Consider the following 26,333-nt stretch of genomic DNA (forward strand, 5'->3'; position numbering starts at 1 on the left):
AGTAAGAGAGAAAGAGGGAAGGAAGGAGGGAAGGAGGGAAGGAAGGAGGGAAGAAAGGAGGGAAGGAAGGAGGGAAGGAAGGAGGGAAGGAAGGAGGGAAGGAAGGAGGGAAGGAAGGAGGGAAGGAAGGAGGGAAGGAAGGAGGGAAGGAAGGAGGGAAGGAAGGAGGGAAGGAAGGAAGGAAGGAAGGAAGGAAGGAAGGAAGGAAGGAAGGAAGGAAGGAAGGAAGGAAGGAAGGAAGGAAGGAAGGAAGGAAGGAAGGAAGGAAGGAAGGAAGGAAGGAAGGAAGGAAGGAAGGAAGGAAGGAAGGAAGGAAGGAAGGAAGGAAGGAAGGAAGGAAGGAAGGAAGGAAGGAAGGAAGGAAGGAAGGAAGGAAGGAAGGAAGGAAGGAAGGAAGGAAGGAAGGAAGGAAGGAAGGAAGGAAGGAAGGAAGGAAGGAAGGAAGGAAGGAAGGAAGGAAGGAAGGAAGGAAAATTCAGTATCAAACAGTGGAAATATGCTCTTCTTTCTGCTCATGTTACACAAGGATCTTGTCCTTACACAGCAGTCTTTTCATTACCTTGTACTGTCGAATTTCACAAATAAAAGATCCACTGAGTCTTTCCAAGGGTTAATTTCTGCCAACTTTACCTCTATTGAGTATTGCCATCTAGTATTAGTCATAAATCTGGCAGAATCTGGCCTTGTTCTAAAAATGACTACTTGCAGGAGTAGTCCAGCTCCAGTGCATTTCCACCCTCTGAGTGAAAAACCTCCTCCTGATATCTTACCTAAACCTCCTCTGTCTCAATTTAAAACCATTCCCTATTGTCCTATCATTATCCACCACTATCCAATTGCTGCAGTGCTTCCATATTCATGAAACTGTAGAAAAAAAACAGTGCTATGGGACTTATTTAATCAATCTGTACCCAGACACAATAAAAAAATCCTTGGAAAACTGTTTTCTTTCCAGCCACACAGTCAAAGTCAAGTGCACTAATGTTCATCAAATACTCTGGATTAATGGGAACAAGCAGTGAAATCACAGTCTACTCACAGGCAGCTGTCCACCAGAAAGAAAGGCTAAATTTCTTGTTATTGTTGGTGAACACCAGGAAAATACATTTGGATAGCAAGGCAGAAGTGTACTGTGATGCAATTGATCATGGACATTAAAGGCAACAAGATATAGTTAAGAAAAGTAATTAGAGAAGAAAAAGAAGCTGTCAGAGCTCTGACTTCGACACCATAGCTTGTATCATGTTGGTATGACATTTATAGTAGTGACAGAAAGTAAGTGTAGCATGACCTTTACTCAGCAACCAAGAGTAGAATAATAAACACCATTGAAGACAGCAGAGTTATAACTCAATTGTGTCCAGATCAAAAGTAAGATACTCATAAAATGTCATTTATTTCAAAAGAAAATATCTGAATTTTATTTCTGTTTTTTTTCCATCCTTTACTAATATTTTAAAAGTGAAACGTTGTCACTACATCATAAGAGTATGAATTTTTTCCTGGATAAAGCAGGAAGGCAATTCAGTCAGAAATAATTTCATTTTATTCAGCAGACCTTAATATTAATTCTTTATGGCTAATTGTATAATCAGTGCAAGAATTATAAAATACTGGATAAGTGCAAGGGAATATTAACAATCCTCATCTAGTCTCTGGGCATGCACTGTCTTTACTATTAAAGCCTATTTCTCTATGGCATTCTTCTGCTGGTATCTTGAAGAACCTGCATGTTCCAATGGTTCTGCAACCACTAAAAATTTGTATCATTGGAAAAATCAAATACTCTCCTATGTACTACGATTTCATTAGAGTACACAACAGTGTAAAACTGTGGGGGGTAAAAAAATGGTGAATGAGCTTCTGCAGTTTACTTAGGAGAAATTAAAACATCTACACTAATTCCCTGATGGTAATTCTAAGATAGAGTTTTGAGGATGCATTAGACACACAGTCAAATTATGCTAGGGGACATCTGATGTTATATTAATATTATTGTAATTAAAGATTATCTCCTTCCAAACTCACAGACACAAGTAGTCTATAGGCCTGAACCTTTGTTCATTTTCTCCAGAAACATCTGCAGTTTCCCTCAACAGTATGACTAGAGTGCCAAACACAACCTTTTCAATGCTCATCATTTATGATTTATTCTTTAACTCACAACATTGCCTCCAAAGGATGCCTTAGGTTAGTAAGTGAACTATGTAACTATACTGAAGGATTCTAAAAGAAATATTAGGAAACAATTGTCACCATGGTATCAAGCTGTACCTTCTTTTCTTGAAAACATTAAGAAGATTGTACAGAAGAGGTGGAAGGGGTAGAGATACCAACACTAACAATGCATTATCTAACATCTTGAACTGAAATGAAAGAATTTGTGGTTTTTTTTGAGAATGAAAGACTTAAAGAGACATCTAAAAACCTACCACCTCTTGATTCACATATTGTCTACAACATCTTAAACACATCTACTTAAAAGAAAACAGTTGAACAGCTAGTATAAGGTACTCAGGTCTGACCTGCAGTAAAAAGTTAGGAACTTGATTTGTGCAGCCATATATTTCCCCTGTCCCAAGTCTCCAGTCCTTCTTTTTAGGATTTAAATGAATTTACCTTGAAGTGTGCTAGCTCTAAAAAGGTGTACTATTAAAGAACATACTCATTTGGATAGGGAGTCTAACTTCTGTCTTTGACCTCTCATTGAAAGGGCTTTGAACAAGTGAACTTCTAGGCCTAATGTGGAACACTTTGTAACCTCATCAGAAGAAATACTAAAACTGAGAAGGGAACATCTGATGTTGCATTATTAACAAGTGCTACTAAAAGCAATTCTCTTAACAGTAAGAATAAACTAGCTGTAAGATATTAAAAACTTGAAAGTGCATTTAGATTCATATACACCAATTATCGTATCTTTATCGTATAGAGAAAATCATTCTGTATGACAGTGATCAGTATCATATGAAAAGAAGATATTTTAGGTTTTACTGGTTCTGTACATTACTGCGGTACGTCAGAGAGCAGTCCTGTAAAGAGAGTGATGTAGGGAGGGATTACTGCAGAATTAAGTCCAAAAATGAAGTGGAAAAAATAGAGAAACAGAGAAAAGTGGAAAAAAAAAATCAGTAATATTATTTATGTAGCATATTCTGTCTTGCAGAACGTACAGATCAGTTGCAGATAGGCCGCAAGTTTCAATGATGCAGTGATGCAGTTTTTCAGTGATGAACTTACGATCAGAGAGCCTGACCACAGAATCATAGAATCATACATAGGTCACTTTGCAGGAAATGCCTCCTAGTAATTTCAATGGCAACTACAACAGATATAAAGAGCACAATAACATCACCAATTCTCAGCTGCAAAAACATAGATGTCACCATCAGCTATGAATTTTTGCCAGTGATGGACAAAACATGCATGCCATGCTCATGAAAATCTGCATGGCCATTCAAAATGTGGTTTGTCTTTCACAGTATTGCTGCTACTGCTGAAACACAGCATTCACCACACCAGGCTAACATCCATTGTTTGGTTACCAGAAACATTTAGCAAGTGTTGATGAATGACAATGGGTGCAGTCTTTCTGAATGGAAGAATTCAAGGACACACTTTTGCTTGGTGGTAGCTAGACAGTTCTGAAATTGCTCCAACACAAGAGCAACATCCTGCATTTGGGCTTCTTGAATAGCAATCAGTTCACAGGGGTTCACTTTTCAGGTTTGTCCTTTTCTTCCGTTCCATCAACTGCAACACTCAGCTTGGTGTCATTGGCAACCTCGCTAAGAGTACACTTGATCTCATTGTTTATGTCATTGGTAAAGATGTTGAAGAGCACCAGTCCCAAGACCCTGGGGGATACCACTTGTGACCAGCCTTCACCTGGACACAGGTATGTTGAACACAACCCTCTGGCTACAACTAGAAATAATACTCAGAACTGATTTCATTTTGTGACTTCTAACATCTATTTCACGTGGCTTGATAATACAGAGACTTTATAAATAGGAAACACTGAAGCAAAACACTGCAAAGTATTTAGAATAATGGAGAAAGAAGCATCTCTCAGAATGAGGAAATAAAAAGAGTTCTCTCCTGAAAGCATTTATAATAGAAATTGATTTCTTCACCATGAAATTTCTACTGAATAAGTAAATAATTGCTGGGAAAACTGATTTCAAAAAGGAAAAAGAAAATGAGATGGTCAAAATTTCAGATTTTTATTTTCAGTTATGATTAGGACAGAACTCCAAACCAGTTCTGAGTGACCAGAGACGATAATCAGTCAAAATTGATTTTTCTGCCTCTGGACAGCAACAGGTAATGGGTACCAATTTATCTCAATCCCATCCTTTAGGACAAGGTGAGGGTGATCTTTGAAATACCTGTCTATGGAGGGAGCCTAAATGAGCAGGTCAAACTAGATGTCTAGATTTTCAACTGCTAAAAGTGGAGAAAACTGTCTCATGTTAAGAATCCTTCAGCAGTTCTGTTAGTGAAAATCACCTTCTTTATTCATTTGCTTTAATAAGAAAAGTAATGTTGCTTTGATGATCTGGTAAAGGCGATTTAAAGATGTGAAGCATGGTATAATCATTGTCTTTTGTTTTTTCCCCCTCATTAATGTATTTTTCATCAAACTACTTCACAAATATTTAAGATGGATATGAAATAGCCAAAATCAAGCTAGATGTTCTTAAATGGCAATTTCTTACCTTGGCAACTCAATCTTTCTAAAACTCTAATATATTTAATTTGGGGGTCAGACTTACATGGGGCATGAGACTTTCTGCTTCGGTGCTGGGAGAGTGGCTGGTGAAGATCTTTGCATTTATAATTTCCACAAATGGTTGTCTTTAACCACGGTTCTGTTGTTTTAATAATAATTGAAAATAATATTTCTTAGTGCTAAAAGGATACATTTGAAATTTTTCTCAGTTCTCACTAGCTTCAGTGATGTAATATTTAGCATTTGAAGTGTCTGAATGTCAATGCAGCTTAATAGCTGTCTTCAGAAGGTTTTTTATTTCAATGGATCTTTACATCATGGAAAGATGGTAAAGCTCCCACATTTGCCAAGTGGCATTTCAAGTGAATCAAATGACATTTCAAAGCAAAGTACTGGATCTCCTACAGAGGAGCCATGTGTTTTTAGTGCAGTGAATTGCAGTGTTTTCCTTTGAGTGTACAGCAAATGAAACCTGTATTATTGAACTACTATCGGACTTTTTACTTCAGCAGATAAGTTGTCATACGACTTCAAGATTGGATGTTAGTCCTCAGCCAGTAGAAATACAGTTCTGAAAGAAGCAAAGATCTCCCTCTGACTACTCTCAGGTTAAAAATTATCTCCCAGATCAGATCACCCGGACAACTACACAAAAGAGTAACGGAACTGGCTGGTGTACTAAAGTTTTATCAGAAAGTTTTATTAACAGTCCATTAAGTTACTCTACAACAGAACTATCCAACTGCTTGGGACACAGCGAGCAGGCATCTGGAATGTGTCCTGTTTAAAAATATTCATGAGGAAAGAATGTGTCTCCAATCCAAACAATTCTTCAGGCAAAATTTATTGCCAGCACCCGGAAAAAGCACAGATTCAGTAAATACTGCTTAAATTTTAGTAAAGTCTCAGGGATTTGATGTCTCCAGTATTTCTCAGCATTCTTCTCTTGCTTGTTGAAGCAGGTACATAGTATTTCTTTATAACTCCTGACTACACAGTGCTGGCACTAGCACCCTGGGCATTTGAAAAACCATGGAGAGAATCCTGCAATGGGGCATGGAATTGAGCAGTCTTAATATAACAGAACAGCTATTTGGTGGACCCAAGAGAAAGTCTTCCTGATCAGCAGCCACACTCCTAGTTTGCAAGATGACAAACATCCATTGTCTCCCAAATTGAAACTTTCACCTCAGATAATGCATTTCTCTCCAAACATCCTATTTTTATGCTATGTGGAATTACATCAAACTTTGCAACTCCTGTGACTGAAGCATCTACTCCTGTAAGCTCATCAACGCTGGTCAAGGTTTCTAGGTGTATAAACAAGATTCTGTATTATAAGATTATCCCTGCTTCATTTCAACCCTAAATATATTTTCCCCTTTTCTAGATACAATCACTTTGTCTTCTAGGCATTTATTGTGAATCCAAGGCAACTACACCAATTTTCTAAAATAGCCAAGAACCTCTCATCAATTCAAGTGTGTCTGCCAGTTATATGACATTATTTGCACAGGCTAGGAAGCTTAACTCTCTATCAGAAAGACTAAAAAAACAACCAAAAAAGTTTTATGAGCCAGATCTAGCCTGTCAGAACCATTTTAATCTAGCAGTTTGTTGCCTCCTACCCACTTATCTTTGGTCCTTCAAACACAGTTTGTGAGTAAGTTAAAGGTTAGATACTGTGGGTGTGTTACTTTCTAACATTTTCTTTCAAATGGTGATTGTTCTTCTGAAACTTAAGTGACTAGAGTATACTTGCCCCATGCATTCACATCACATGACTTGGATAACCAGTGAGAAAAGCATGAAAGAATGCTGGGTAAGATGGTTAGAGTCTCTTTGTGGTCTAGGTTCTCTTAGGGACCAGAACCACAGGGACATCTCACATTTGATCACTTCACAGATACACTTAACAGATGAATGACGGAGGAAACTTTGAGGAATGTAGTCCTAAGATGAAATAAAGCATTTTCCAGTGGCATCATTGAACAACATTGATTAACCAATGTTAAATGCTGGACTTCGTCATGGCTGGTTCAAGAGCAATGAAAAATAGCTGTTCTATGGCTTTTTCTGCTCCACAAGCCTTTGAAATGAATCAATCGTTCAGCTGCCTATTAGTTCTTACGAGACTGCAAGATGAATTAAACGCACAAATTTTGGTATTATTTTTACTTCAGCTACAACCTTGATAAGTCTTATTTAGTCATTTTTCATAATGGTCCCTGTTGAGGTGATCTAAATGCTATTATAAAATCAATGAAAAAAATGTTTTGTTTTGTTTTTTAAAGAAAGCCTTAAATTACATTTTAGAAAATGAATATTGAATCGGTATAATTTTGGCCAGACCATGCTGCACTGTTTTTCACCCATTCTTTCTTTTAAAAGCGACCTTAGTTTGTTCACAAATACTATTACAAGTTATTTTTCCAGAACTGGCAATAAATTTTATCTACATTATTATTTGGATTGCCATTATATTCTTTTTTTCCACTTGCTTCTGTCGCCTTAACATTGTGCATTCCTGTACCTTCTGCATTTTTATTTACCTCTGTATTTGTTCTGTTTTTCTATTGAAGAAGATTCTGTGTTGAGATTCAGCATCTGGAGAGCCAAACAATCTTGTTTTGCGAGTTGTCCCATCCCTACAGTACTCTCAAAATTCATGCATCATCAACAGGGAATACACAGTTTCAATCAACCTGCTCAATTGGCAGCACCTCTGACAGGATTCATCAGTGCACTGTTAAGACGTTGTAGCACCAGTAGTACTGGCTTAGTTTCTTTTCCTTTACTTTTCAACTGCCAAGTAAATTCTTTTTTGTTGTTGTTCCATTTTTGTTTTTCTTTCTTGTTTGAGGTATATTCTAGTTGATGAGTTTCTTTCTCCACAAATCTTTGCATGTGCTGTATTTGTGATGTCTTAGCTGCTTTGATCACGCACTGATTTTGCCAGCAGATGTGGCCTGTTTATGCTTTTCTTGTAATATTCGATTTTGCTCCCTGTCCAGCTTGTCTTTGTTTATGACTTCCAATAAATTCCTCTAAATTATTTGGCATCACTTTCTCAAATACATACAAGCTATCTATTCCCAATCTTTTCCCATACAAGTTGCAGTAAGATTTCTTCATCATCCCAAAGTAATGGCCTGAAATGCACTCTCAGCTTTACCTCACATGTCTCCTTTCCAAGACATCTTTGCATTTATTAAGGGTCAAAGAGACAGGAAAAACATTACAGTCTTTCTTGGCTTTATCTCACTCTTTCCTATAATGTAACATAAGGCCAGCCAACCTCACTTCTATCCCCAGGAAGGTGATAAAACACTTTATTCTGGATGCTGTCTCCAAGCAAGTGGAAGAGAAAAAAGTAGAGGAGCAGTCATCATAGGTTCACCAAGGGGAAATCATGCTAGATCAATTTGGTAGCCTTCTATGATGTCATCACCAGCTAAGTAGATGAGGGAAGAGCAGTGAATGTTGTCTGTCTTGACCTCAGCTAGGTTTTTGACATCGCCTTCCACAACATCCACATAGATAAGTGTAGAAAGTGTGGGACAGATGAGTTCACAGCAGTGTGGACTGAGAACTGACTCGCTGGCAGAGCTCTGAGGGTTGTGGAACAGAGTCTAGTTGGAAGCCTGTAGCTAGCAGTATTCCCCAGGGGTCAGTACTGGGTCAAGTCTTGTTTAACATCTTCATCAGTGACCCAGATGAAGGAACAGAATGCACTCTCAGCAAGTTTGTTAATTATAAGAAGCTGGGAGGAGTGGCTGACACACCAAAAGGCCGTTCTGCCATTCAGCAAGAACTGAACAGGGTGGGTAGTGGGGTGGGATAGAATCTTATGAGGTTCAGCAAGGGTAAGTGTAGAGTCCTACAGCTGGTGAGGAAATAACCACATGCATCAGTACAGGTTAGGGGCTGACCTGCTGGACAGGAGCTATGCAGAGAAGGATCTGGGTATCCTGGTGGACAATAGGCTGGCCATTAGCCAGCAGTGGGCCCTTGTGGCCAAGTGGGTCAAAAGTATCCTAGGGTGCTCTGAAAGGAGCACTGCGAGCAGGTTAAAGGGAGTAATCTTCCCTATCTACTCTGCCCAGGTGGGTCTGGAGTACTGTGTCCAGCTCTGGGCTCTCCAGTTCAAGAAAGACAGGGAAATTTTAGAGTCCAGTGGAGGGCCACATAGATGATGAGGGGCCTGAAGCATCTCCCTCATGAGGAAAGACTGAGAGACTTGGGGCTGTTCAGCCTGGAGAAGAGTATACTGACAGATCTTATCAATGCTTATAAATATCTGAAGGGCAGGAGTCAAGTAGATGATGTAGAGCTTTTTTCAGTGATGTGCAACAACAGGACAAGAGGCACTTGGCACAAACTAGAACACAGAAAGTTCTATCTGAACCTGAGGAAAAATTACTTTGAGGGTGGCAGAGCACTGGAACAAGCTACCCAAAGAGGCTGTGGAGCCTCCATATTCAGAGGTACTGAAAACCTGCCAGGATGCTTTCCTGTGCAGCCTATTTTAGGGAACCTGTTTTAGCAGGGAGACTGGACTAGATGATATTCAGAAGTCTTTTCCAACACCTAAGATACTGTGATTTTGTGATAACATATCATGACATACCAATAGTTCCTGCTCACAACCATGACTGTCTGAATCCTTGATTAAAAAGAATTTTTAATGTGTTGTTTCATCTGATTATTTAGTGAACATCATATGACTTCATAAATTTATCTATGTGAGAGGGAGGCAAATAGACACTACTCATGGCTTTCATAACTTAGTTATGAATTTACTTTTATTTTTGGATTTATCCCTCATTTTGATACAATCAATTAATGAGGTTCCTGAATTTTATCTGAATTGTGGTTTCATGGATTCTTTTCTCTGCCTCTTTTTCTGCCTTGGTTAGTGTTTGCAACAGCACAACATATCTATGCACAGTTCAGTGTACCAGTAGTAAACACTATAGCAATTACCCTAAATAACTGTTTCTGATGGCTCACTGAGGAAATTGCAGTGCTGCCTATCCTACATCTATGCTATTGATTCTCTTTTCCTTTTTTGTTTTAAATTTCATCTTGTTAAGATTGTTCCGTTTCCACTCTGATTCACACCAGAGCAAATCAGGAAATGTCAAAATCTCACAAGAGAAAAGAAATAGAGGGCTTTGACCATCTAGTAAGTCACTGACACAGACACATTGCCTATGTCTAGACTAAGCTGAAGTGTGTCAGAACACGTGTTGTAGCCTTCATCTCTCTGTTTTCTGAAAAGAAAACTTAGTTGTTAGTCACGTTCTCTTCCCATTGCCGCTGGGAAATCAATAGTTGGAAAGGCTGTTTTCTGAATAGACATGTTAAACTTCAGAGTGACACTGGGGTGTAGCCAATGCATGCACCTGGATTTGGAATTTATGATGTGCTCCAGCTCAGATTTTTCTGGAAGAAGTGCATGGAGGGAGGAGGGAGGGTGTTTGGGAGGACAGGAAGGAAGTGGCTGGAGCATTTCTGTCATCCTCAGAATGTGTGAAGACTCCTCTATTGCTTTTTGGTTTGTTTGTTTGTTTTCTTCTATATATTTCTCAGCACCCCCACAAGGGCATTGGCAAGGCCGAGCTGGTTATACATGGTGCCATCAACCAAGTGGAGCTCTTTGGGGAATACAATATTGAGCGGTCTGAAGGAAGAATGACAGCAAGGGTTATTTGAGGAGCTATCAAATACTTAAACAGTAGAAAGTAGAGATTTATATATGAATCTGCAGAAGCTTGTATTCGATCTAAGGATTTGATTCTCCTCTCACCTCAGTGAAAGTGTTAAGAAACCACTAAGGAGCTAACAGTGTATAAACAGAGTAAAATGAAAAAACAAGCAGGAGGTATTTTCTAGTTCATAGATCCTAATAATCAAATCCACAGTATTACAGCATGACAAGTTCATTCAATTCAGCAGATCAGCATGAATGAAACAGAGAACCAAATCTAGTAGTAAGCAGGCAGTCGCCCTAAAAACCTTTGAGACACAACTACATTCTCACTGAGGGCAGAGAATATCAAACCGAACTGAATGGATTTCACAGCAGAACTTGGCTGTAAGTAGTAGATACAATAAATAAGAGATAGCATGTTGTACTTGTATTCTAAATGCCATTCCCGTGCAGAGAAACAGCACAAGAACCAGAGCTGGTCTAGCAAAAAGGGCATCGTAGCTATAGGTACTGAAATATATTAAAACTTTCTCTCAATCTGATGTGTTCAGCAGTATTAACAAGAAGAAAAAATGAAGTTGCTTTCTTTCAGGACTGATCAAAAACTTTTCATTTAAATTAATAGAAAGCATGATGAAAAGTCTATTTTTTCTCAAAAGACAAAGTGAGTTTACCTACTGACATTCTTCAAAAGTAAAGCTATTTCACATCATTTGCATTACACATTTGCATACTACAGTTCTTGTATACTGGGCCAAAGAAGATGGAGGAAGATCTCTTTAAATAAACTCACCACAGAATCCAAGACAGTGTACCCAGGTGAAAGCTATAAGGACTCTGTTGCTGCAGTTTTTGTTAGAAAACTGGTAGGCTAAGAAATGCCACCTAAAAGCATGCTCCCACTGTGTCTGAAAAGAAGTTCAAGGAATAAACCAAACGAAATGCTATTGCTGCTTGAGAGTTGTTAACAAGTAGATTGCCCTAGAGAACACTCAGTTTTTCAAGACTGCAATAACTAGTCAATATTATGCACAGCTTATCTTCAAGACTTTTTTTGGAGGAGTGGGTCCAGCAATCCAAAATATTCAGTCTTATCCACTTAGATTGGGAAATAATAGTTTAGGAACTTATTTGTGGCTACTGATTCCTCTGTATTGCCTGTTCTTGTAAATGACTGGCAAAACTAGAAGGCATTCCAACAGATATGTGGCAACCAACATTCCAAAGCTCAGGCTTAGGCTATTTGCCATGTGCAGGGGAAATTCATCTTATAAGCAATCATATGAATTGTATTTTTACTGCAGGGCTTGATGTGTAATATCATTCATCCTCAGCATAATGTAGCTCTCTGAGAGAAAAAGAGAAGGTTAGTTATGATCTACAGTGCTGGACAGTAACATCAGCTGTGTTTCTGCACTTAGCTGGTGTATGCTCCACCATGAATGTACCAATTATGAAGAGTGAGACCAAGCTGTGATCCGGTTTTGTTTATGAGGTATTCTTGGGATGACCACAGTGGCGAGCAAACAAAGAGTGGTACAAGTCTACCATGCCCAGGTAGCAGAGGTGTTATCTTGCTCACCTGAGAGTTGACTGGGAAACAAGAAGCAGTGCCAGGGTAGGAAGAATAAGGCATGGACATGCTGTCTTCAGAGATGAATTCCCGTAAATAGCATTTTGGAAGAGTAAGCCCTGGACTGACTTTATTTTTATTTTATTTCAGCAGCATTTGTAATTTCAAGCAAGCCTGTTTATTGTTTATTAATTTTATTACACAACCAACACTTCTGTTTCAGTACATGTTGGCCAAGGATCTTCCATAACATATTTTACAACTTCCACTTGGAAGTCTCCCTCACTGCAGTTTTCTGTCAAACAACAATTCGTCTTCAGACTTAGGGTGGAAGTATCATCTAATATAATGCACAGGGAAAAAATAGCTTCCATTCTTTTCTTTTTCAGGCAACCCTCCTGTGATGTCTGTACAAAACACAGATCGAAAGCAGGCTCTGAATTCAGGCTGTTCTCTCTTAAGTACCACACGTAGGTGAAATTATTACAACTTAATCAATTTATCATGACAGCTAAGGGACTAGAAAAGAAATAATTTTCTCTGGCCCCGTTGTCTGAAAATATATGTAACAACAGAATCTGAGAGCACTGGGAGATGATTTGTTTTATTCAGAAGCAATGCCCAGGGTAGCCTCAGCTAATATACTCAGACTGGAGACTCTTACTATTAGAATGATACATTTGTGCACACAACGTAAATTTCTAAACCGAATTTTGCCTGATAGTTTTCACAAAAGCTACTTAATCTAATGTCACAAGTATGTACAACTTTGAAAGACTGATCCTCAGAGATTATGTTTCACTATAAATAATTGTCCTGAACTTTTTCTGCCTTCTATGACCTTGGCAATGAATACAATGACAGTGAGAATTCTTCCATGACAGTTTTATATTTTAGCATCCATAAGGCAGATTTTTGTAGTTAATCACATGCAAAGCAATGGCTCACACAGGCTGCAAGTCCAAATAATTTGGCAAAAGTCAGAACAAAGAGTATGTTTACTTCTCTATTGGCCAGTAACTAAAATAATTTCATCTGGGGCAAGAAAGGGCGAGAGCAAGTGTAGATCTTTATTTTCCCTAGTTTTGGTACTTTTTCCTCTAATTCAGTGATTAAGATCTCTGCTATTCTCACAACAAAATCAATGACTGACCCTTGATAGCAACATCTAAAGATAACAGCTGCTTCAAGACAAGGCAGTATTCTTAATATCAGTGAGAAGAGTCTCAGCTGGATTAAGATTCAAGCATTCACTTCTTTCACATATTAACATGTTTAGCTTATAATAAGAGATTATGAATTAATTATTACGAAAAACTAATTCTGATTTTGACTGGTTTACCTAACAGATGAAATTTCTATTAGCAAGATAAATGATACTCCAACTGAGATATGACAGTAAGTTAATACATTCAGAAAGGATGTATCATTGTTAGCGGATCAGTACAAGCAATTGACCTTACCTTGCATTTATATTTACAAATTCTAAAAATAAAGTAACAAGGGATATTACAGCATCAAGTGTCTTATAACTTAGTAGCAAAGTCCATCTTTATTTTCCAGGTATTTTCCAGGTTAATCTTAAGCAACACCATGATACGCGTATTGTGTTTGTTCTAATGAGAGTTTTCTCCTTAGTTTTGTGGGAGATGATGGCTAATATGAGAAATACCCAGCTGAATGTTGTGAACTTGAACTTAGCGCTTATTTAAAATAGCAATATTTGACATCTCCTATGCTCTGCCTAGATTCTAGAATAGAGGTTATAAATATAATTTATTAACGCGTATAAGACATTGACAAAGATCTGGAAATTTTAAGTATAATATTTGTGATGTGTAAAGCACTTAAAACCTTGTTGTATACATTAATTCTGGATTGATAAAAAATCCCACTCTGCCTTATTGAAGTCCACTGGAATTACACAGCTGTAAATTGTAACAGAATTTAGATACTCTGTGAGTGTATCTAATTATCCTGCCTTATCCTATCTTTAATCTGTCTCTTTAGAGCAGTAGTTAAGAGGCACTACAGGTGGATTCCAAAACCCTTAAGTACGAAGTTACAAGGATACTTACATAGCTGAAGGCCCAATTACAGTTTTTGTTCAAGCATTTACACTGCATTACTACTAATGCTGTGTTTTAATTCTACAGAGAAAATCAGCTTTCTTGGACTTGTTTGTCTTGTTGTGTCTGTAGAATCATTCTGACAGTGAAAGGACTACATATCAGATGTAGGTCTGTTGTGAAGTCAGGCAGACAGACTTGTGCATCAAAGCCAGGAGGAGGTAGGCAGTGAACATGGCTACACCCAGTCATCCTGGCCTTAGTGGGAAGGGCACCTGAAAAATGATGACAGTGATGATGACAGCCAGCAATTCACTCTTCACATTAGGGTTGCTCAAAAATTCATAATCAAAATTAAAGTCCAGTTTTTCTTAGGAATTCTTTTTTCCACATGCAACAAATGAAGATAATCCTGTCCAGGAAAACCATTAGATGCATCAAATGGTTTGAGTAGGGCATATTATCCAGAGTATCACAACAATGGTTCTGCATCATCAATGGCAGACTCCATCCATGTATCAGAATATATTCATAATTGTAATAGAAAGTATCATCGAGTTCAGTGAACTACTGATAAAGATGGGATGCCATAAAGTAGAGAATTACTTCAGAATCTTTTACAAGGAGTAAATGGTAGAGAATGGTGTCTTCAGCTAATAAAGAGGGAAATGTAGAATCACACAATCATAAAATCATTAAGATAGGAAATACCTCTAAGCCCAACCATCCACCTATCACCAATACTTACCACTAAATCATGTTCCTTTGTACCACATCTACACTTTTCTTGAACACCTCCTGGGAAGTAACTCCACCACTTCCCCTTTGACCCCTTTGCCCTTCAGGACAGACTTCCAAGGGACTCTTGCTGCCAGTGTCCTGAATAGTTCAAAGTCCACCCTCTGAAAGTCCAAGGTAGCAGTTCTGCTGCCTTCACTCCTGACCTTGTCTCTATAGGAAACATCTATAAGTTAGCTGCAGTGGCATAATAAATATCTTACCACAATACTAGAAGTATCACTAAGAAGAAGCAAAACTTTAGATGACCACACATAACCCAGGACGAATTCTTACTACCATAACTGTAGTGTATACCAAATGTCTATCTTTGAAATTATAGCTGTTAATAAGCAGATTTTATTTTTCTTCTGGCTTCTAGAGCAGTTCCATTTTTAACCTCAGCCGTTGCTTTGAGAATGGCTTTCTGTATTGTACCATCTGTCTTTCACCTATTACTGCTCAGTCATATGCAGTTGTGAGAATCTGTCCTAGAACAGCAGAATACTGCATTACATTTAGCTTTTGAACTCTTTTTCTGTAATTATATAAAGCCTTATAACCTCTTCCTGCTTTCCTGGTAGTTTGAAAAACTGTATGATGTAAAACTGTGCTTGTAATTCTTTAACTGTAAAACATATCATTTTGTCCACTTTTTATCTCATCGGCGCAATACCTTTAATGTAAATGACTATGGTTTGAGTTTGGGACCTCAAGAATGGTACAGCCTCAAAACATACTGAGTTATAGAATACATAAATCCCCTTAATATGCTTACTGCCTATTTATATCATTATCCATGAATGAGCACCAGTAGTTCATAAAATCTGAGTAGTTCATTCTCTTTGCAGAAGCAAATGTGCATCATAATAGAAAGACAGTGATTTTATGAAGATTATATGGTTTAACCTGTATATTGCTTTCTGTCAGTATGAGCCCCAGTTAGTACAAACTTCTTAGCACGACAGTCAGTGAAAGTCTTACAGCTAGGTTTGTTAGTCTGGTGTTTGTGCAATGCATAACATCTCATTAAATTTCACATCATGGCTACACAAACACTTCAGACTCATTGCATGATTTTATAATATTTGTTTAAAACTACTATTGCCCATAGAACTTCACTTTGCAAACATACACAAGAGAGTTTAGCAGAGCAGATAACTTCATGCTTTGCAACAGAAATATGTAGGCTTGGACCAGTATTTCAGTATACCTAAATTTTACTGAGACTTGAATTTGGATCTACAAGTGGATACTCAGGCTGATCAACAAAGGAGAGATTTTCCCTAAAAAATGTTGCACCTACTGGACCACTGAATCAATGGTTTCATTTAGTGACAGTGGTGCAAATTACTTCATGTACATGTCTGAAATTATCAAACCCTGCAAGGAACTGACTCAATATTAATGAATTTAAGACATATTAAAATCTAATCAAGGATGTACACAACGGATTTTGTTTTTTATATAACTACATTTTAAAACATATATTTAGATTAACAAATGAAACTTTGTGTTCACATGAGCAAGTATTACAAATTAATACTGAAGTCATTCTTCAGGTCTTTCAGCCTATTTTCAAGAGCTGCTATTTTATCCTTAAATTTACTGAAATTCCAATAAAATTCTTTTTGCTGCATGCTGATCAGTTGTTTGCATGAGACAGAATAAGAGAAGGAGTGCAACTAAGATTTATAATAATTGAGAATGCATCAGCCATAATGTCTTCTGTTTCTTGTAAGTTTTAATAATTAATGTGAATTAGCAGATGGCCCCAATTCTTTTTAAACTACTACAGTAAAAAATATGTATTTTTTAGTCCCCCAGGATGGCACCAAATGTTTCTGATTCTGGTCCCAGTGCTTCCTTCTTTCTGACTTACACTCTTTGATTTATTTCTATTCCTACAAGTAGAAAGCAATTGTTGCTCTAAACAGAAATACAAAGAAGTAATTTCTGTTTCATGCTTAAGCATGCAGGCAAAGGACTACCTGAGTTCACTCTGAATCCACATATATCCCACAGTTCAGAAATTGCACTGATTCAGATTTCATTGGGATCTTACTTACACGGGAGAACTTCCCACTATATCACTTTTTGTCAGTATACCAGTTCCTCAGGTCTTACAGTCTACAGAAACATACTTGTTTGAGAGTCAGAGTATCACCCAGGAACAAGAATTTAAGGGGTCTTCAGTTATAGTCATATGTAACTGTTGGTAACATTTCAGTAGTACTTTCTAGTGTACCACTTGAAATCACCATATTAACTAGAATACATAACAAATATTTCCCAAAATCTGATGAATGTAGAACCTGGGAAAATCCATGTGTATAATATAAAGCAGGGAAAAAATCAGTGGTTTCATTGTTGTGCTATGACCCTGAAACACCAAAGTAATCTTAAGCAAAAATCCTATAATGTATAACTCCTAGAACATCTATCTTAGGGGACAGAGAATGGCTCTCACAGAAGACAGTGCCAAGAGATCCAAAGCTAATAGTAGTTTTTGGTATGTTCTAAGTTGAAGGTTTTGCTTTTATCCTAAATCTGTCTGGTTTATCTTTGGGCATATGAGCAGAATGCACAACTCTCTGACTTCTACAGGCAACCTGTGAAACATAGAAATGACAGATTTTCACTGTGTATAAGTAGTGCAGCCTCTCCCAAATACTGATTCAATCTTGCTCAAAACCTTTTGGAGATATTAATACCTTGGGTTCTCAAGGGATCTTAATTTCCCATTCCCAGAAATTCTCTCATTCCATCAAACAGTCACACATTTCTGTCTACAAAGTTTAGTGTATAAGAAATCATTGTCTCCTTACCCTCAATACTCTTGTTTGGAAAATTATTCCAAGCCATGTCCTAGAAACTCAAAAAAACTTTTTTCTTGTTTAAATTCACAATAAGGACTCACAATTGTAATCCTTTGATTTTGTTATTCTTCATCTTTTTCTCCCTTCAATCTCTTCTAATTTTCATTTCACTTTCCTTTCTCTGCAGCCATTCCATTTTAATTTTCTCTTCGTGAACACATGTGAAGACCTGCATGCAACACTATGAAGAAGGTCTTAGTGCTGTGTGCAATGCAGCTTTTGCTTGCCCATTGTGTCTGCCTCTTGGAGAAGAGGATTTCTCCTTTAATACATTGCAGTCTCATGCCAGCCAGTGCATTACCAGCCTAATCAGTTCTTGTGGTGACCCACATCATTTGTACTTCAGAAATAATTTGAAATCACCCTACAAGTGCTGATCTCACATGAAAATTCAGTCTACTGCATTGTCCCTGTCTAAAAGGCCAAATATCTCATGCAAAAAGATTTTAGGCTGACACTGCATTTGATAAAACTAAGGTTATTTCATTTCTCTTCAGGTCCTTTACCTTCCAGTATTTTCCAAGTCTTTATACAGTGTTTAATTCAAACCAAAAGACTTATCAGCGTTATCTAAGTGATTTTTCTTCTCCTATTTGTTAGAATGCAAAAAGAAAGGCAGATAGAAAATATCTTGACACAACTATATTTATTCTGTTGATAAAACAGGGATTTGTAGTCATCTGAAAAGAAACATTTTTTATCAAATTTCTGGCTTCCTTCATAGGTATAATACACTGTAATCAAGGTTTACAAGTTGCCAAATCTTCAGCTTTTGCAAGAGCTGCCTGCCTACATGCCATGTTCATAACAAATATAGAAGACTTTGCAGAGAATCTCATTTAGTGAAGTCTCATTTTTCAACAAAACACTTCATCAAAAATATTAATCAGACCTTGCCATAGATTTCCTTTACAGTATGTTCTTTTCCATCAACTCTACAGTCTTTAAGCTTGCTTTTAGACAAGCTTAACTGGCTGAATTTATGTTCTGTTTGGCTTCTCATATTGTGACCGTAACCTTGCTCTCTAAGCTATTCCTTAATCATTTAAGTTTTGGGTAAACACAGGTTAGAGTCACTGGTATATTATGTAAGTGCTTTTATGGGGTTGTATTTCACTACAAGACACAGAAGTCTTACATAAGACTCTTTCCTCATATGAATTCTTTTCCATTCAATAGTATATACAGAGATCGATGAAAAATGTGAAAATTTATTAATATGACTTTTTGACATGTTTTCAAACAATTTTGCAATATACTAAAGCTCACAGAGAATTAATGGTAAATGTGGAAAAACAGAGACTTCTTACTTTTTTATTTCAGTGGATACTTATTACTGTACTTATCAGGCTTTTAAAAATGCTTGTCATATTGTAAGTAAATCCATTTACAAACACAGATTTTAAGCATACAAGGAAGTACTGTACCACAAAATATTGCACTAATGATTCCCTGTACCACAAAAGCCTACAAGTGTTACAGGTAGTTCCTACTTCAAATCCAAGAGTGATCTTGCTTTGAAAATTTCCAGTGATACATCTCTTACAATTCTTGCTTAGCTGATTTTTCTTATTCCAAGACATTTTCATTTTACTTCTAGCTGTGACTTTCAGTTCATTTTGTATTTTGCCTATTAGGTGTAAAAGCTACCTTCTGCTGTATGCTCTTCACAGACAGCAATCAAATCACCCCTCTATCTCCACATCAGTGGGCTTTTTGCATCTCTCTTTCTTTAACCATTTTGTGTCTGTTCCAAAGCACCTGTTTAAGAACTTTCTCAAGAGCATATTTTGAATGGCCATCATGTTGGTAGAAGTATTCTTCCAATGATCATGTCAGTGCTAGCTCCACTGGTAACATAACGTTACATTACTCCTTGTTTCACTTTCAGCTACTGCATCATACTGTGGAGATTTGTTCAGTTCATTATTCCACACAACACTTAAATTTTTCAGACTCATTACTTCTCATGCTATTTCCCTACCTTCTGTAAGGATGATCTATATCCTCTAAGACATCTGTTTTTTGTGCTTGAAGCTGGTGCATCAAATAATTCATGTCACTGTCTCAATGTTCTTCCCTTACTGTAATTCAGCACTCCCTAACAGTTTAAGAAATGTGCAGATTTTATCAGTAACTGCTTGATGATGATTTGTCATTTATGGTGAATAATTTTGAAGCAGTTTATAGCTGATCACATGCGTGTCCAGCCTTTTGGCTTGCCTGGGCTGCAATGAGCAAACAGAAATTTTCTTTGTCCGTATATAAAATATGTTATATTGTTAATGATATAAGAGGCAAAACATTTTTTCTTGTATTTTATATTAAAACAAAAATCAGAGCAACTAGAACATAGAAGTAGTGGGATATTTTACCTTGCTTTTGTGATACCGATGTTTCAGTGTCCGGTTCACAATAAGTAGCTAAAGGTCTTAGTGAGTTCTCAAGATGGTTGTCAGAGATTTTTAATGAAATATTACTCTTCTTGTGCTTAAGCCTTGACAATAGTTTATCACAAATGTATGTACTGCCAAAAAGTGATTACAAGAATAAGGCACGAGCGTGAAGGGAGGGATATTTTTCTCTGTTAAGACAGGTCTTAGGAAAGTCTACTAAACAGACATGACCAGTTTTTTATTTGAGTTGAATGCCTGAATGCAACTGAATACATTCCACTTGAAAATTCACAGGTAATTTATTTATGTTGACTGAAAATGATATTTTTAGAAATCTTAAAATCTATCCTCAAATTCCTTTATCAAAATAGAAAGCATGGGAGTGTATTTTTTCCTGTTCATAGGACTGTGTTTAGCCAATGCATCAGAATGTATGAAATTACTTGTCATAACTTGAGCCTGCTGTAATTTAGGTTTCATTCCAAATGCTGTTATGGTTGGAAATGTAGCACAGGTAAGTTGATTTTTACCATGAAGGCACATATTTAATTCATTCAATGAGCGGTCAAGACCACAAAAAATGCTAAATGTGTGAGCCATTTTTAAACTTCATGTTCTGGCACAAATTTTCCTTTTGATTCCTTATATTTCACTTTGTATACCCTGACTTAGCCACTTTTCCACCTCTCCTTCAGAAAAGTTAACTATGCCCCCATAATTAACAACTGTATTTCTGAGGAACTCTTGGAATTGCTGATGATGCAATCCATTGAATCTTATGAAATTCACAGCTTTGATGATGATTTGCACAACATTATCCGTATTTAAAGCTTTCACACATAAATTTTCTTGATGAATGATGCAGTGATATTTCATCAAACGTGAGTTGTCAGTGATAATTGCACTGTATTCTATTAATTTTATAAATCCCTCTTTTTTACCAACTACCACCAGGGATGCCACCAGTAGCTATACCATATGTTGAAAAAGGTTGAAGAAAGCTGCTTTCATGTATTTTTTTTACCGCTTCATACAAATCAAGAGATTTATTTCATCTTTTAATTGCACCAACAAAGTCATTTCTTCAGTGACATTATATTCATTATCAATACCTCTAATGGAAATGGCAAGTTGAGACGTATCTGTAGCATCTGTACTTTCATCTGTCACCAAAGAAAAAAATGTGAAATTAGCAGCCTCACTCTCTTAATGTCTTTTAATAGATATTCTTCTTTCTTCAGTTCACCTGGCTACTGTCTGGAGAGACAAACCGTACAAAAATCCATTTATTTTTTTCCTAATCAGGACACATTATATCTGCCACATTTCCATACATGGAGTAATAAACTCATAATTGGTAAATGTTTTTGATTTTGTGTGTGTGTGTAATCCAATTTTCTACTGTGTAACTAACTTTTATAACAGGGTCTGTTTTAGTTTTAACTTTAGAAAGATTTTGTTGAGATGGCAGACCTTTTTTCTGTTCCACTGCTTTGTCTTTACTAAGCATTCCTTGACAGGCATTGAATTTTGCGGTACGTTTTTGCATATAATATCTTTTCAAATTGTAATCTTTGAAACCTGACATGATTTCCTCACAAATTAAGCATAGTGCCATATTATCTGTCTTGACAAAGAAGTACTTATCTGTCCATTTTTCTTTGAACACTCTTCCTTCATCCATGATTTTTCTTTATTCTTTTTCTTGTTTTTTGGAGGGGGGTGGGAGTCTTTTTTCATTTGAGATGCCATTAGGCAAGTTGAAATATGAGTGTTGTCAGCCACTCTGTTTTACTCAACAAACCACATGAGCACATGCCATGTATAATGCATGCAGGTTTCAATGTATCTGAGCGAATTCTACAGGTGTCAGAAGAGTCTGTACTGCACTGCATCTTCCCTGTGTTCTGAATTGGGATTGGGACACTCAGTAGGGAATAGCCACCACCACAATGATGTGGGGCCAGAAACGCAAGTAGCATTGCAAGCTGTGCCTGGCTGCATGTGGCCCACAGGCTGCAGGTTGGACATGCCTGACTGATCATATTGAATTTTACTTGAGAAACTTTCGCAGTTGATGAGCAATGACAGTCTATACAATGAATCAGCAAGACTGATCAGGAGAGCAGCCTGAATGAAAATGGATTTTGAGTGAACTTGTAACAAAATCTGGCAGGCTGTGACCAAATCTTCAGCAATGCACTACTTCTCCTCCGTGATTCAAGGCTGACTTTTTAAACTGGAGATGAATGTTAGGCTTTCTGAAAAGTATTCATATTTTCAGAGAGAAAAAAAAAAATCATAAGCTAAGAAGGGTGAGATCATTCTGAGGACGTGAACATTTTTGCACATAGCCATAGTTATCCAAATAATCCTTGCTCATGGTAGAGACCAGTGACTTGAAAGACCAAAATCCAGTGGTTTTGAAAACATTTCAGCAGATAAAATCTCACTTGTTGTTTGTGTTTCAGAGATGCACAGAGCCTGCAGTGGGTGCGGTGGAGGAAGGAGGTGAGAACCCCCAGGAACCGGCAGAACCAGTTTCCTGGGTGCCTGGGAAATCCTGCCTTCAAAGGCATGACTCGACTTCTTTTGCTAAAATACCCAGCTCACATGCAGGTACAATGAAGACTATAAATCACTGGCTACTGGGGCCTACCTGAATATAGGCCGTTTTCATTGGAGTGCACATTTTCTTGCCATATGACAACAGGATTTGACTGGCATGTTTTAGATATTTCTCCAAATCTGAAGCCAAAGAGAGCCACAGCAAACTTTCTTTTCCTATCACTGTAACATTCTTCTTTCTGGGGAAACAGCTCCTGCCAACACATATCTCATTCCAATCACAGTTCCATTTAAAATGCATTGCTTAAAATGTACTGTCCTGGGCTTCCACTAACTGCAGATGTTGGAACCTCTGGCACTTATCCTCTATTTATGTTTCCTCCATCTGTCCTTCATAGGAAGACTGGTTTCATAATGTTCATGCTTTTTACAGGCAACAGAAGACATGTCCATTTTTAACAAGCAAATCTAATTATAAGATGCTTAAACACAGCAGAAAGTGGCATTCCCTCTTAAATTTATAGTATAAACGTGTAGAATGATAAATAAAATTTTCTCAGTTGACCAGACTACACAAGCCACAACTAGATCCCTTTATTTTCTCTTGATTATGGAAATATGAACAGATATTGTGTCCATCTTTACGTTTTGAATTTTACTTATGACTTTTTCCTTTCCTTTGTAAAAATCTGCATGTATTGATCAGATTAAACTGATAATGTCATAGTCAGGGCACAATTAGTGTTTCACAGGGATTACTATCTCATCTCTGCTTCGTGTAACTCACAGAGAGACTTGCAATTCAGAAGGCAGCTGAACTGCAAAGAAACAAAGCACTGAATCCATTGATAATGTATAGAAGAAAGAAAGAAAGAAAGAGAGGACTTGGTAAGTCATATATATGATAGATAGGCCATGACAGTCTGACTCAAACATCTAATCACTCATTAATAATATATACATTTCCAGCATCTGTGGATTCTTTCAGGATACTCTCTTCACACACAAGTTTTAATGCTTAAATATCATATTCATCCGCCACAATGACATTCATTCAAGAATCATCATCATCTCTGTTTGAAAATGCATGAGTTTCCACAGAACTGAATCTATCCTACACAATTTTCCTCCAGCTCCTTTTTGTCAGGGGAATCCCCTGATTCAGAAAACAAGAAAATTAACCACTTTGAACCTGTATATAAGATGGAACAAGTAGCTAAAGGCTTAAAGCTCAGCTTGTAGAAAACCTTGGCTATATTGGTTGGAATCCAAAAAAGTAATAATTTTCTGAAGGAAAATATTCTCCACCTGAGTTATAAAAGGAGAAATAGGTCAACTATACACTGCATGTTTGAAACAGATGAGCTATGAAAGAAATTTAGGACAAGAAGCTATTACATCTGACAATTAAAGGAAGGAAAAGGCAGTTGATAAGCAGAGATTGTAATTGTTCGGCAGAAGAATTAAGGACCATAAGAAATCCTTTGCTCTTTTTTCATGTTTGCTCCACAGTTATGTCAACTTTTACTTGATGGTGGGAAATGCAGGTCTGTGAGCTCACTTTTTTTTGCTCTAAATTGTCAACAGACAAGACTTAAGGGATGATTCTGAGCTCCCCTTTAAGACACATGAAAAACAGACCCATTATAGCTTGATTCATATGGAACAACTCACTAGGCTGACACCCACTCATTTCCTTTCAATCACAATGCAGGGGAGTTTCCTGTTTAATCACTTCTTAGATGGTCATAATTTTGTTAGGTTCATCCTTTCATCTCATGATCACCATGAATTCAACATCAGAAAACATAATGCATGCTAAGTAGGAGTTGGTGTAAGGTGTATACAGTAAATAGCTTAACTGGATCAACAAGAAGGCAGAAATGCATACTGAGAGAAGGTGGGGAAACTACTCAGATAAAAACAAATTAAAAAATTCCATCCTTACTAAACCTGTAGGGACGAAGGTAGCATACACACAATAAGAAGTTCACAGGAAATCTACAGGCAAGAGAAGATGAATGGTAAAGAAACTCAACAGTCATCAACCTCTGTTGCTGATGCGATGAAGATATGTAGCCAACTGAGAAAACAAAACAAAACAGATGAAAATATACAAAATTAGGTAAAAAAGTAAAGGTTTGCCACACTATTTTCTATAATTTAGGAGCATTTCTGGTTCTATATCAGGATCTAGCCATTTACTTATAGGCAATGAAATTGAAAAGAAATGAAAATTTATAGGCTTGTTTAAAATGATTGATGTAAATTGTCGCTAAATCACAGATATGTCTAACACAGGTGGCAACATGTAGGATGACAGTTTTATCCATAATAAGGTACAGCCTGTACAGGGCTCCTCACACTACAAAATCATTTTTGCAGACAGATTTCTATTCCACACAGAAAATATTTTCTGTGAGTCATTTTGTTTAAATATAAAAGAGAACTACCTTCAGTTGTTTTCATGTCCCTTTGTGTTTGCTGTCTAAGAACATTTAGGTGATAAAATGTCTGCAGAAAGTGAATCTTAAAAGCAATCCTCATGTTCTGTTCTATGTTGTACATTCTGTTCTATGTTGTATATTAAACTTCCCAGTACTCTTTACGCTCATCTAGTTAGTGTGTCAGATATTAAGAAGGTGCTCAGGAATCATACAGTAAAGAAACAAAGAAACATAAGAAACAAAAAGCAATTGCAGAGCTCCAGACCCGCCTTCTCTGCCTCCTAAAATCCATACACACCGTATGTTCTCCAGCTTTCACAATTCAAATACTTCTCTGCAGCCCTTTATTTTTAAGTTGAGTGTTAATGGATCTCCTTCCTTGCCACATTCAAAACAAAAAATAAGGTTATCATTCACTAGCCCTGTATTCAAGACAACTGAACAAGGAGCATCTGAGCTTCTCATGATACTTCATGACAAAAATTACTTTGAGAAAATATCAGAGGATGTTGCTGAGGTAACAAATGTTACCTCATCAAGTGAGCATGCATGGTTGGTCACTGAGAACAAGAGAAGCTGAAAATAGAACATCCTTGTGAAAAGAAGCATTGCAGAATTCAAATACAGCACCAGAAAGAGTGCTACTGAGACAAAATGAGACTGAGGGAAGATTAGGGGGAAACAGAATAAGAGTTGTGGTATTTCTGAGGGAATGAAAAAAAAGGGGGGGGGGGGGGGGGGGGGGGGAGGGCACCATCTTTTTAACCAGTGATTAGGGAGAGCTCAGGAAGAACAACAGCTCATCTTTAGTAACATAATCTTGCAAGGTCAAGCAGAAGGAGCCAGCAACGAAGGGCAAGAGATCTTTATGCCTTTTTCGGTCATGCTCATCATCTAATGCTACCAGTGACTAGCTCCGGTGAAAATGTTCCAAGAATCTTATGCTTAATCCCAAGCCTATTAAAGGACCAATTACTTACATGGAGAAAGGCTTGACTGAACTTTATCTACCAGCATTGTTTACTATTTCTTTCAACCACAACTAGGCATTAAAGTTGCACCACACTGCTTGAGAAGATCTGGTCATTCACTGAGTGCCACTGCCTCATCTCTGAGGCTGTCTCTGACTGTCTTCTGACCTTGAGCTCAACTCATCCATCTCATTAAAATGGG

At 37.3% G+C, this 26,333-nt stretch overlaps 1 long non-coding RNA gene across 1 annotated transcript in view; it reads right to left on the reverse strand.

The window, feature by feature from the left end:
* Nucleotides 1–26,333, reverse strand: part of LOC146761959 (uncharacterized) — a 115,013-nt gene that overhangs the window by 48,842 nt on the left and 39,838 nt on the right. The window lies entirely within an intron of this gene.

This window comes from Coturnix japonica, chromosome 2, assembly GCF_054131305.1.
Source record: "Coturnix japonica strain WE chromosome 2, WE-NBRP24, whole genome shotgun sequence".
NCBI classification, from domain to species: Eukaryota; Metazoa; Chordata; class Aves; order Galliformes; family Phasianidae; genus Coturnix; species Coturnix japonica.